Genomic DNA, 13,236 nt, shown 5'->3' with positions numbered 1-13,236 from the left:
CTGTTCGTTGCCGGTTTGCAACTAACACGACTCACGTTTGCGCGGAGCCTAACATGCTCATGAAGCTTTTTCTGTCCAAGTTAATGCTATTACGTGTCTATAAAGGAGTCCGCTTGAGATGCAAAACCCTTTTGCTGTAAAACAAAATCTGCACACAAACTGCTACTTTTATTATCGGGTTTAATGTTTTGTCTTAAACCACAGACTACATTCTTCCGTGTCTTAAACGCATAACATATAAAACCGTGGAGTTATGGGGTAAACTGCGGAACCTTCAGAGGTAAAAGGGTAGAGGTTGTGCATATTATGGAGTAGAAATTGTGCTGATGAAAGGTCATTAATTTTGTTATTGAAAGGCTTAAAATTGTGCGCTTGAAGGTGTTGAAATTGTGTTGATGAGAGGATATCAATTTTGCTGTATCAATAATAACAAACTAGTGGAGTATTTTAGTTAAAAAAATATATGAAAATGATGAAAAAAAAAATTAAAAAGATCATGATATTAAACAAATATATTAAACGGCCTTTGATCCTACCAAGTCTACCCTGTCGATGTTCTAACTTAAACTGTGCGTAAATCAGTCCATTTCCACAAATTCACGTGTGTTGATAGTGTTAACAACATAATTCTGTCGAATCCACTGGCATCTGTCGTAACTAGTGTTGCCAGGCGTTTGGGTAAAGCATACATACGCAAAAGAAAAACAAAAGCCGGAGAAGCCGTACTACGTCTAGAACGGCTTTTGTTAGGCTTTTTATATTTTAAGTCCCATTTTGTTTAATTTTGAATTTCGATGGATAGCCATTGCTATAATAGATGATCTATAACAAGAACCAATAACTCTAGAGGACTGCTAACCTCCATACTACAAATGTGAAATAATAACGCACACACTCAACATAGCCCCGCACTAGGGAAACCCCGTGTCGCGGGTGCCATGGACAAACACATGACAACCATAAATTACACCCAACCTCACGAGAGTAATAAATGTAGACCATAATAGGTTAATGTAGACCATACAAATATTTCTCCCAGTCCGGGAATCGAACTTGAGACCTTTGCCAAGGCCACAAACGCCGTTAAATTCCGATAAATAAATGCTGAAAAAACTGAATACAAAAGATCTATAATAAATACTCCGAGATATTTGCAAGGTCTGCTGACTCGATCTGTATTCGGATTTGGTGCAGACGCAGCCTCGAGACCTGTCAGATCGAATGAATTTGTCTTAGTGTTCGATCTATTAATAATTATAACAAACCAGTGGAGTAATTTCACAGTAAGTAAATAAAATTAATATCATACTGATTTTCAATCAAAATTAATATCATGGTATCGTGTCATGGTAGTGAAAACAACATGATTTCAATAAAATAAATACGGTTGAAATGGTCAAATAATCGAGAAATATAAGATGAAGTAACAGAAGAAACAAACTGACAATAGCCCTCTTTACACAGCCACTCTATCGCGCGTGCCTGCACGCGCAATCGTGCGGTATTACCTGTCTGATTTTTTTTAAGCTAACGTTCTTTCACGCGCGATTGCGCGTGTTTCTTTTTGTTACAACGGAAAGAGCGTCCTAGAGCTAATAACACAGGATAGACCGCGTGAAACTGGCGCGTATGGAGTGCGCAACTAATAAGCCCAATCGCATGGTCTTTCTCTTGTCCTTCCAACGTTTGCTGTATAGCGCGTGATAGTGTGGCGCTGTACTGCAAGATAGACGTGATGATAGGCAACTCTAGAAAAGCATAAATACAAAACTACCCAATAAAATGTCTGATAATATTTTTAATAACGGTCAAAACCAATACGTCAGTATGAGAAAATGTAATATCTCTGATATTGCCGCGTGCGCTGTAGTGAAATTACGCTCATGTCAATTTCACGGCAGACGTGACGCGGCGGACGTTCAATATGGCGAGAGCTGGCTTGACAAGATGGTGGATACCGATTTATCATTTAAACGTATTTGGTGCAATCTTGAAATTCTCACTACACAGGAAACCAAATAAGTTTCGGTATATTCGTACTTCTAATGGGATACAATAGATTTACAGATTTTGTTGGTAAAGAGAGATTTTATTAGTTCAGAAATAATTGGGATAAATGTGTCATGAAATATTACAATTAAAAAGCACTTATTACAATAATTATAATATACAGGAAACAATGTCACGGTTTACGCGATATGACAATGGCGTGTATGCTACACAGAGGCACCTCTAAGGAGCTCCCTAATTATTCGTAAGGTGACTAGTGTAGGCAATGGTATGTGTACGTATCGTAGGATTGCGTCCTCCTTAGTTATTGCAGTGTTTAAATCTTGCCACCACGTTTTTATAAAAGATTCTGATTCTTTAAAGTGTGTACCTTCAGGTTGCAAAGTTAATACTGATCTAAAAAGATGTAGGCGCGAGCACGAATGGGTACGCCAAAGGATCTCTTGCCATGCGTAACCTATATAAAACATACATTTAATACGGATACAGTGCTAATGTATTTTTAAGTGTGTGTTTACCACTGTGGCCTTACGGTTACTATGATGATCTACCGCGAGGTTCCGGGCCGGGAGAAGTGTTAGTATGGCCTACATTTATTTCTCTCGTGCGTTTGGTGTAATTTGTGGTTGTCTACGCGTGTTTCCATCGCAATCGCGATACAGGATTTCCTAAGTGTTATTAGTTATTACTGTCATTATAATGTGTGCTGACAAGTGGCGAGCAACCCTAATACAAAATAGAAAAACCGATTTTTCGCCAAAATACTACGACGACAAACACATTTCTAGGCTTCCAACAAATTAAAAAAGCCACTGACAAAAGACCGTCCGTCTTTTGTGATTTCGTACTTTGTACAAAAAATAAACTTGCTTTTAATGGTCAGACTCGTGTAATAAGTTACTGAAAGAAGTCTGAACCAGAATTGCGAACTTCTAGTCCAAATGGACGTTACATCGATAATTATGTTTTATCAAGTTAACGCTTTGCGTCTTGTGTTGTAAGCAGAACGGTGTTTTTGTTTTTTGATAATTTTCAAGACAAATTGCATAATAATATACTTAGCTACCTTAGACCGCTTTTACGTCTCCACTCTTTTCATGATAATTGAAAGTTTTTACCGCCTATAGACATATGGTATTACTAAGAATGCGGCGTGGGACTTATGGGCGTATGTGTCATTAACAATAATACTGTCGTTTACTTTGTTAGAACAAAACTAGAAACAGCAAGTCATTTTATGGAATGGACGTTTGTTTAAATGCAGTATACCTGCGCATTTTTAAATTTCCCTTATCGACGAAATACAATATGAGAATTAAGAAATTAGTGTTAGTACAACATGAAAATGTAAATGAAAACTAAAAATACAAAACATTGACTTACAATTATATGGACGTCGGGTTCGCGCTAAAAAGTGTCCGAACTTATAGGGCGTTAAAATCGTATACAGAGCGTCATTCACGCTTTAGTCTTCGTTTGTTCGACTGACAGCGAAGCAAGCAAAATTAGACAGTACTGCGATGGCATTACGATTTAAATTCAACGTTTTAGCTTTTTCATATTCCTTTACATGTCACTACGTTTAAATAGGTTGACTTGGGACATTTTTTTCGTGGTTTTTGTATTAGACCCGTCGTCCATTTATTTGTAAGTCAATGACATAAAAACAGAATATTCATACCCAGTACGTTATTAGATAACGTGCAATGACGTCCACCGAGCAAACATTGGCTGTCTCAGTGGTTTACAAACATGCTCAGGATGTGGTTGGAGCTGGCGCGCAGGTGGGTGTCCATCGAGGCGCACCTTTTCCTCGTCATGGACTCGAAACTGTCAGTGTCGCCGAGTCGCGACTCGGCGAACATGCCCGAAGCGCTGCACCATCGCTGTAGCTCCAACAGCATTATACTGCACACGAAGCTCGTTGTACGCCCTCTGCGTGTAGTCCATTCACAGGCCGTATTAATAAAAGGAGTCGCAACACGCTTAGAAAAGCGTAATGTTTACATCCCTTACGTACCGCGCAAATCTGCGGGCCAACATGTTGCATCTGACGGTCAACGACTTCTGCTTCCGCTCGATATCTACATTTCCATCGTCCACTAGTCAACATTTCAGTTTGCAATAGTTTATGTTATCATTATTGCTTTTTACGAAACAAATTTTCGCAATAAACGTGACCAAAAAATAATCTCAAGTGAATGAAGAAATAGATTTTGCACAGATCACATAAGACTGCAACAAGCACATAGAAAAATTCGTGAGGTCCGCTGGTTCGTTCCGCGGCTTAATAATAATAATAATAATAATAATAATAATAATAATAATAACGTTTATAGCAAAACATGTTGTTACATAATAGTTCTTATAGTAGTTTACAGTATCAAACATGTACCCTGTAAGGGCGTAGCAATGTCAATTTTGTAAATACACATTTTGATTACCATTAATTAAAATATCATTATTATGATAATTAAATCTAAACAAATATTTTCTGAAAAGTCAATGAATTAATGGGAAAATGAATGTCAAATTGAAGTCTAAAGTATTCCAAGAAATTAATCGTCAAATTATTCTAGAATTATATAATAATAGTCATAACATTTGTCATTTTATTAAATTACATAATTATGTCATATTTTTTATAAATATAGTTAACATATCAAAATTCCTTTTTAATGACGTTATGGACAATTTTCTTTGTCATTAAAAAATCTTGCAATGAATAGTAGCATTTTTGAGACAGATGTTTACTAAGTTGATTTTTAAACATTTTTACGCTATTTATCAGTTTTAAAAAGTGAGGGAGTGCGTTATAAATTTTAATTGACATCGAATATGGCCCCAAGTTGACCATTTGTAATTTTGAAACTGTTGTTGCTAGTCTGCATTTGGGTCTTAATTTTACTGAACGACAATGTAGAGGATATGCATTCAAATTATTCTTGACAATAAGACACATTTGTAAAATATATATACATGGTAAAGTCAAGACATTATATTTAATGAAATATAATGTCTATATAAACGAGTCTATATTAGCGAGTATGCGGATACATTTCTTCTGTAACACAAAAACTTTTTTTGCGTCAGTGCTGTTGCCTCACAATGCAACGCCATAGCTAAGCCAGGCATAAGCATACGCGTAGTAAGCGCTAGTTGCTGTCCTAAGGTCAGTAGATTTTTTGAGCTCGTTAAGAGCATATGTGAAACTAGACAGTTTACCAACAACTTTATTCACATGATCCTTCCAATTTAAATTTATGTCGATATTTATTCCTAGGAGGCAAAAGGAGTTTACAGAATCAAGCGCGATGTTGTTAAATTTATAAATTAAATTTATAGGGCGTTTTTGAAAAGGTCTAAACTGCATTAATTTAGTTTTGTTAAAATTAACTTCTAGATTATGGTCATTAAGCCAGCTTGTCATTAATTTCAAATTTAAATTCAAAAGTTCGTGAAGTTGTGTAATATTGGAGCAGAATCATCGAAATGTCATCGGCGAAGAGAATGCAAGGAATATTAAATTGATTAGGCAAGTCATTGATATAAATTAAAAATAACAAACATCCCAGGACGCTACCTTGGGGGATAGAACGATTTAAAATTACTTTGTCAGACCTGACACCCCTAACAAATCCCGTGCTGTGGTCGTAGAATTCAACGTCGACGAATTGGATGCGTTGCTGTAATTAAGACACAAACCAATTATGAGCTGCACCCCTCACGCCTATGTCGTATAGCTTGTTCAGCAAAATTGGATATAGAACCCTGTCATAGGCCTTGCTCATATCTAATAGGATCCCAATTGCATGTTGTTTGTCATTAATTATTTTCAATATTTCGTTTACGTAATTGTAGATAGCAAGACCCGTAGAACGTCCATTTCGAAAACCGTACTGCCTATTATTAAAAATTGTATATTTCTCACAAAACGAATAAACTCTATTGTACAATATGGTTTCAAAAATTTTTGAAAATGTCGATAAGAGTGCTATTGGACGATAATTATCACAAGAAGTCTTATCATTTTTTTTGTGCAGAGGCTTTACAATTGTTATTTTTAGTAGTTCTGGAAAAACCCTTAACGCAAGTGACTGGTTTACTAAAACCGAAAGGGGTTCCGCAAGTTCAATTACACATGCCTTTATTAGTATTGGCGGTAATTCATCATAGCCGAAACTACTTTAATTTTTCAATTTTCTAATTACATTGTCAATTTCTTTGGCATCAGTGAGACGAATATAGAGTTCTCAGAACGACTATCAACTGGTCGACCTGCAGCAATGCGATCGTATGGAATAGGGGCCCACTGATGAGAAATAGTGGTTGAAATGGTTAGCAATTGTAACCGGATCGTCAGTAACCAAACTGTTTATGTTTAAAGAGATATTTTGTTTTGTTTCCTTTTTCGTTCCTTTATTTGTGCGTTCTTTTATTATTTGCCACATACATTTTGTAATGTTGCCTGATTTTTTTATTATACTTTTATACTGTACTTTCTTTGAGACATAAACTGTTTTTTTTTAGTAGTTTTTCGTAAGTTTTAAAATATCGTTTTAGAATAGGGTTATTTGAACTAGAAGCTACTATTTTAAGTAAACGCTAACTTTTGCATGAAATCTTTAGACCTTTTGTTAACCAGGTCTTCCGTTTTTTGTTTGTTAATTTTATACGTTTTTTAGGAATTGTAGTGTTGAGAATTTGTTGAATTTTTTCATGGAATGCATTGAAATTTAAATTTACATTTTCATTTAGTTTTATTAAATTAGCCCAATTTACTTTTTGCAGTGCAGATTTAAAGATAGCAATAGCACTTTCATTCAATAATCTTTTATTTACATACCAAGTTTTCTTATCATTAGTTGATTATTGCGGAATGTTTATTAAGATTGCCCTATGCTCTGAGAATCCATAGTCTTTAACTGTCATTTGTAAAGTTATGTTTGCATTATGCATGTTGGTAAATATTAAATCTATGCAAGTAGCAGAAGTTTGAGTGATTCTTGTCGGTTCCTTAATTTGTTTTATGAAATTAAAGCTTTTCATAAAATTTAATAGATTTAATGTTGAACTATATTGTACTAAAAAGTTAACATTAAAATCTCCCCCGATAATAACATTTTTTTTACCATCTTTTTTTGTTATAAGGTTCAGTAGTTTTGACAGTGACTCGAAAAACAATTCAGGCATTCTATTTCTATTAGGCCAGTATAAAACTATTAAGATTAAATTTAATTTAGGTATTTCTATTGCACATGTTTCTATTACAAACTCCACTGAATGCAATGATAGGTCTTTTCTTTCCTTAAAAACAATATTTTCATCCAAAAATATACATACGCCACCTCCTTCGCGGCTGAATCGGCTAAAGTATGATGCCAGTTGAAAGCCATCAACTTGAAGAAGATCAATTTTTTTTCCGTGATCCAAGTTTCTGTTAAGCAGATGGCCTGCAGGCTCTCATCATCCTGTACGGCGGTTTCCAGTATATGTCTTTTATTTTTCAGACTTCTAATGTTTTGAAATAATATACTGAAGTTAGCGACGAAAATTGTTTACAGAATTGTTTGTCTTGTCATGTTTTCCGGTATAGGTTTTACGCGTTTTGTGGGACTTGCAGTGTTCTTCATTTGTGGGGTGATTTGTTGGTTCAGGTGCTGGAGTGTATTTTTTGCCATTTATGTATAGTATGTTATCAGTGATGTGTGCTCGCTCTCCGTTTTGTCGTGCTTTGATTAGGGTCTCAATCAACAACTTTCTATTTTTTAGCGATTCTTGTAAATATTCCGAGATTGCAATACCTGTTCCTTTAAAATAGTAACCGTGTTGTAATATATTTTTAGTCATTTGTTGGCTCAATAGTTCGATGACTATAGGCCGTCGATTTCCTTTCTTTCCCATTCTTCTTATATCTTCTAAATAGCCGGTGAGATTAATGTTTAAAATATCCTGGAAAGCAAAATTCTGGAAAAAAAGCTTAGTTGGCACAGCGTCGGGCACGGTTTGCTTCGAGACGCTGGTTTGAATACAGCCGGATGGAAGGTTTTTTTTTTCTTAGCGTTTGATCTTTGTATAACAAATTAGTGGTGTAATTACAAAAAACAAAATTGAATAATCATATTATGACAGACACCACCAATAAACCAATAAACTTAATTTATAGCAGTTGTTCGAAATGACGCTCATGTTGTGCTGCACTGACGTGCCTATTCACAGTCATTAGAGTAATTTTCATGGCGTACGCAATTCTGTCACTCTACTAGGCTATGTTATTTGTTTTAACTCGGCTGACACCACACAAAGTAACTTTATATCTAGTGTTGTTTTTACTGTTTGTGTGAACAGTTTGTGTTTTTTTACACACTTTTTTGTTTATGTTATGTTTTGTTTTTGTTCTGTTTTGTTTTTGTTCTGTTTTGTTTCGTTTTTTTCTTTTGCGGTGGCATTGTGGTAAAGATTTAGTAACAGTAGAGCTCCTTGTGAAAGAGTTCGTCCAGGGAAGCACTGCTACCTTACCTATTTCTGCCGCCAAGCAGTAATGTGAACATTACTGTGTTCCTGTTTATAAGGGTAAGGGTGCTGGTGAAATTACGGGCACATAAGACTTGTCAATTTATGTCTCAGGGTAACGGACGCAGTGGCAATGCTCCTAAGATATTTACGATTTAAAGCTCTGAGTGGCGCTGCAACTGTTATGAATAGGCATGTCGCTTACCGCGCAGGTGCACGACATCACTAGATATTATAAAAAAAACAAATAAATGTATTTTTTAAATTTTTATTGAATTGATATTCAATTTTTTTTTGTGAAATTACTCCACTAGTTTGTTATAATTATTAATACAAAGATCCTGAGAATCCTTCGATCCGGTCGGATTCGAACCGACGTCTTCTTGCATACCGTGCCAGACGCTATACCAACTAAGCCACGGAACGAACCAACGGACCTCACGAATTTTTCTATGTGCTTGCGTCGTGTCTTTGTACTTGGTCTTTCCACGACTTTTTAGTCGTAGCGCCATCTATGAGAAATCTATGACAGATTTATCACCCAGTTAGTACCTTTACAGCTACCAGTCCTGACGAGAGATGTCGCTATTCACTGTATTAATTAAATTTTTATTGAATTGATATTAAATTTTGTTTTTGTGACATCTTCACTCTTTTCTCTAATTTCTCAGCGTACAGATATACAATTACGCACATCACATAACACCGCCTATAATATAATATCTACCTTTGTGTGGGGATAATAAATCAGTAATATCGTTATTGCTTATTCTTCTTAGTAAAGCACCCCACCTTAAAGCAATGAGTAGCAAACGAAATTCCCCACCTGCTTACTTATTCCCCGAAAACTATAACTTGGACCTTTTCAAGGGGAGAGTGAATAGGTATTATTAAGGTGTGCATGCTACATCGTCGACCTCATGATCACTTTCCATCAGGTGAGATGGAGGTCGAATGCGCATTTATTTATTATTAAGAAAATAGAAATCACAATGAAAGTAGATACAATCAAAGATCGTTTCTGCGTTAAGCTGCAGAAAGACGAATTTAAATCTCAAATGAAAAGCCTAGTCTTGATTGTACTGCAGTAGTTTATCCCCGATGCACGTCATAGTGCAACAGCTGTGAAATTGGGCGCCATCTTGCCCGTTACCCGCCAAAACCACATCACGTTAATTCAAGCTTCGTACTTAGGCAGACTGAAATTCAGTGCAATATTCATTTCCAGGTTGATGCTGTCGTCGTTAGTTGAAAGGGCGCTTTTGACAAATATCAAAACCGGGAAAACAATGTAAATAAAACAATGTAAAACTATTCTGCCATATCATTACTGTGACAACTGCGCTCCGATTGGCCAGCCCGAATTCGAAACAATTGACGGGTGTCGTCAATTGTGACACTTCAAATCGACTAGTTTTATTTGAGTTTTGCTATAATGGTCGAAAATTGCTTACTTTATATTTAATTACCGATGAAATGTGATTCCGTTTGTTATGTAATTAGATGTTTTTCCCACACCACCGAATGGAAAAGCCCCCATTGTTAGAGATAATATTATCATTATTACAATAAATACAGAATATTTTTGGAATATATGCAGACGTACACACAGGTCAGTTGTTGGCGCTGTACTATTTCAGTTTTCTAATTTCTGATTTCAGCGCAAACGAGTGTTGATATTTGAAACTGACATAAACTGGAGACCCTACGTGTACAATATAATAATATTTTTAGGATGATGTTGGGGCTGCCTCGTTTCTGCAGTGCGTCGGGGATGTTTACAGAATATGAGACGGATGGTTTTGCTGCCATCCTCCGAAAAAAGACAGCATCCCAGATGCGCAGGGTGCGGGACAGCCCCAACAGCATCCTACAAACTGTAGTTGGTAGGATCACCTCTCCCATGTGGCAATGCTTCGTTAGGAGGGTGAATTAACCAATTGATGATGTACAAATATTTACTAACAATAGTTTATAAGCTCTTTTTCTATTATTATTATTACTTACAAAATGTGGAACTTGTTGTCCGAAATAAAAGTATATTTTTTTTTTTTTATAAGGCCCATATGCCTGATGGCCCTTATTTCGCCTCTATTTCTGGTTAAATACTCAATGAAATGAAATTTAAAAAAATATCTTCTCTCTTGTTGTACCTTCATACCTTATCCACATAGGAAAAAATAAAAATAGAGACAGTTTGACTTTTTTTACTGATCACGGCATTAAACATTTAAATGTTTAAAAAATGTTACAGAATGATCTTTATTCTTTGAATATAAATATTAGACTACATCACATACGTTGTCTAATAGGGTAGAGTCTAATAGAATTGGTCCCACTGGCAATCGAACCCGGCGCATACGCATTCAGAGCCCACAATGTAAACCGTTGGACTATTGAGGTCATCGAAATAGCATATTAATATTACGACGTCAAGGTTGTTGTTTGTTATTGTAAGTTCGTAAATCAGATTCCCCAGAGAAGGATGAGATTTATTATATACAGTAATTATTAACCGAGTTCAAAAAGGAGGAGGTTGTCAATTCGATTGTATTTTTCACGTGTGTATGTTTTCAGTTGTGAACCGATTTTGATGGTTCCTTTTTGTATGGAAGAGGGTACCTCAGTATTGGTCCCATTTAAATTTGAAGAAAAAATTCCACCTCTAAGGATAGCAAACTAGGGGACGAAACTGGTTTCGCGCACTTTCCATTAATCGATCGCAATAAAACTTGGCAAATATATATATGTAATTGCAATAATGCAGATAAACAAAATTTTGAGGTCGGTTTTGTATTAAAAAAGGTTTTTAAAAATATCAGATAAATTCAACTCGACAAAGTTAAACTGTTTACTCTCAGGCTTCCGTAAAAAAAAATAATTCAATCTCATTTAAAATTTTCTATCATATTTATTAGTAATAACTAATAAATTATTCCTCCTATTTTCCTTCCTAATATTTTGTATAATCACAAGCACAATACAATACAAATAAATACAATACAATCATTTGCAATTATAATTATATTTTCGTTTTTAAATAGATTTTTGTCTTGTAATTTAATTTGATTTTACTTTTGGTTTAATAATATACGCAAGGCAAAAGCAAATACATCTGAAATTGGCAATTGTCTTAGTTTTTGGTACAAAAAAACACATTTTGAAATCTTCCTCAGCAATCCCAATAAGGATAACCTGAATTTATTCTTTGCAGCGAAATCAAATAATAATCTCGGCGCCTCCGAAGCAATACGAGGGCACCCTTGCAATATACAAGAACAGAGGGAAGACAAGTGTATTTTTCCAAAGAACAGCAATGGAATTGCAAAACGTGTTTCGGTGGAACAAGCTCGAACGATATGAATATGAAAATACGCAGCTTAGCTCACCGTTTACATAAATACATCCATCGACTACGGAGTATTTGGGACAGAGCGGGTTTTTTTTATAAATCTGGACCATGAACCAACATATAAATATATAAAATCCCTAAAAAAAGGGAGTACAAAGGTCGTAAAGAAGCCTTAGAAAAAGAGTGACAAGTTTATTTACGAAGAATAAATCCTGGAGTTTCTCTCATTCTTCTCGGGGGAATCTGCTTTAAGAATGAGTAATAGAGATCAATGTAACGATTTCACGTGATAATTTGACTTTGTGTCTGCCACGCGAACAGAATTTTTGACACCTCTATAAACAAGTTTCAAGCTTCGGCAAGGTTTCGTCACCATGTCTTTTTTCAACGTCAAAGCCAAGTAAGTGGAAGTGGAAACATTTTTTTTCGGATTTAAATCTCGAATATAATAAATCGAAATAGTGTATTAACTCAAAAAGTGTATTTTTCCAGAATCGATGAAAAACGAATTAGTTACTTCCCGTGAAAGATCATTAAATCTTTTGTATAGGTTAAAGTTTGTTACAGACATCTAAACTTGCAAAATATATTTAAAAATATGAAGTGAAAAAATAATTTCATATATTTAAGTAAGGACAGTTTTGGCTAGAACTACCTCACATAAAGTTAGCCTCATTTTGAGCTAACTAGATATTTTTTACTTTTTTCTCAAAATATTCTAACGACAGTTTTATTCAAGTGTGGATAATCCAATTTTACGTTCAGCAACATTGACTTACAATTATATGGACGTCGGGTCCGCGCTAAAAAGTGTCCGAACTTATAGGGCGTTAAAATCGTATACAGAGCGTCATTCACGCTTTAGTCTTCGTTTGTTCGACTGACAGTGAAGCAAGCAAAATAAGACAGTACTGCGATGATATTACAATTTAAATTCAACGTTTTAGCTTTTTCAAATTCCTTTACATGACACTACGTTTAAATAGGTTGACTTGGGACATTTTTTTCGTGGTTTTTGTATTAGACCCGTCGTCCATTTATTTGTAAGTCAATGTGCAGCAATGGTAAAATCTTGAATTTCACATATTTTGAATTACAACAGCGATTTGTTTTTCAAACCAACCAAAGCTTCAGGGTCTGTACACTTCTAATGGACACGCGCGTCACTGAGATAGTAAAGTCATCAATCAGTTTGCAAACCATATTCTGAACGATTGTTACAAAAGTCATTAATATAAATAGCTTATTTGAGATGACTATGGGACCTGTAAAGCGATCGAAACGTGGGTTTGTTTAAATACGCGATTTAATTACGCGATTACAAAAGATAAGATAGTTTAATTTCCAATGTGTATGTGTTT

Source organism: Hyposmocoma kahamanoa, unplaced genomic scaffold (genome assembly GCF_003589595.1).
Source record: "Hyposmocoma kahamanoa isolate Upper Pololo Valley unplaced genomic scaffold, ASM358959v1 80, whole genome shotgun sequence".
NCBI lineage: Eukaryota > Metazoa > Arthropoda > Insecta > Lepidoptera > Cosmopterigidae > Hyposmocoma > Hyposmocoma kahamanoa.
The sequence above is the reverse complement of the archived record's forward strand: the minus strand, read 5'-3'. Positions refer to the sequence as shown.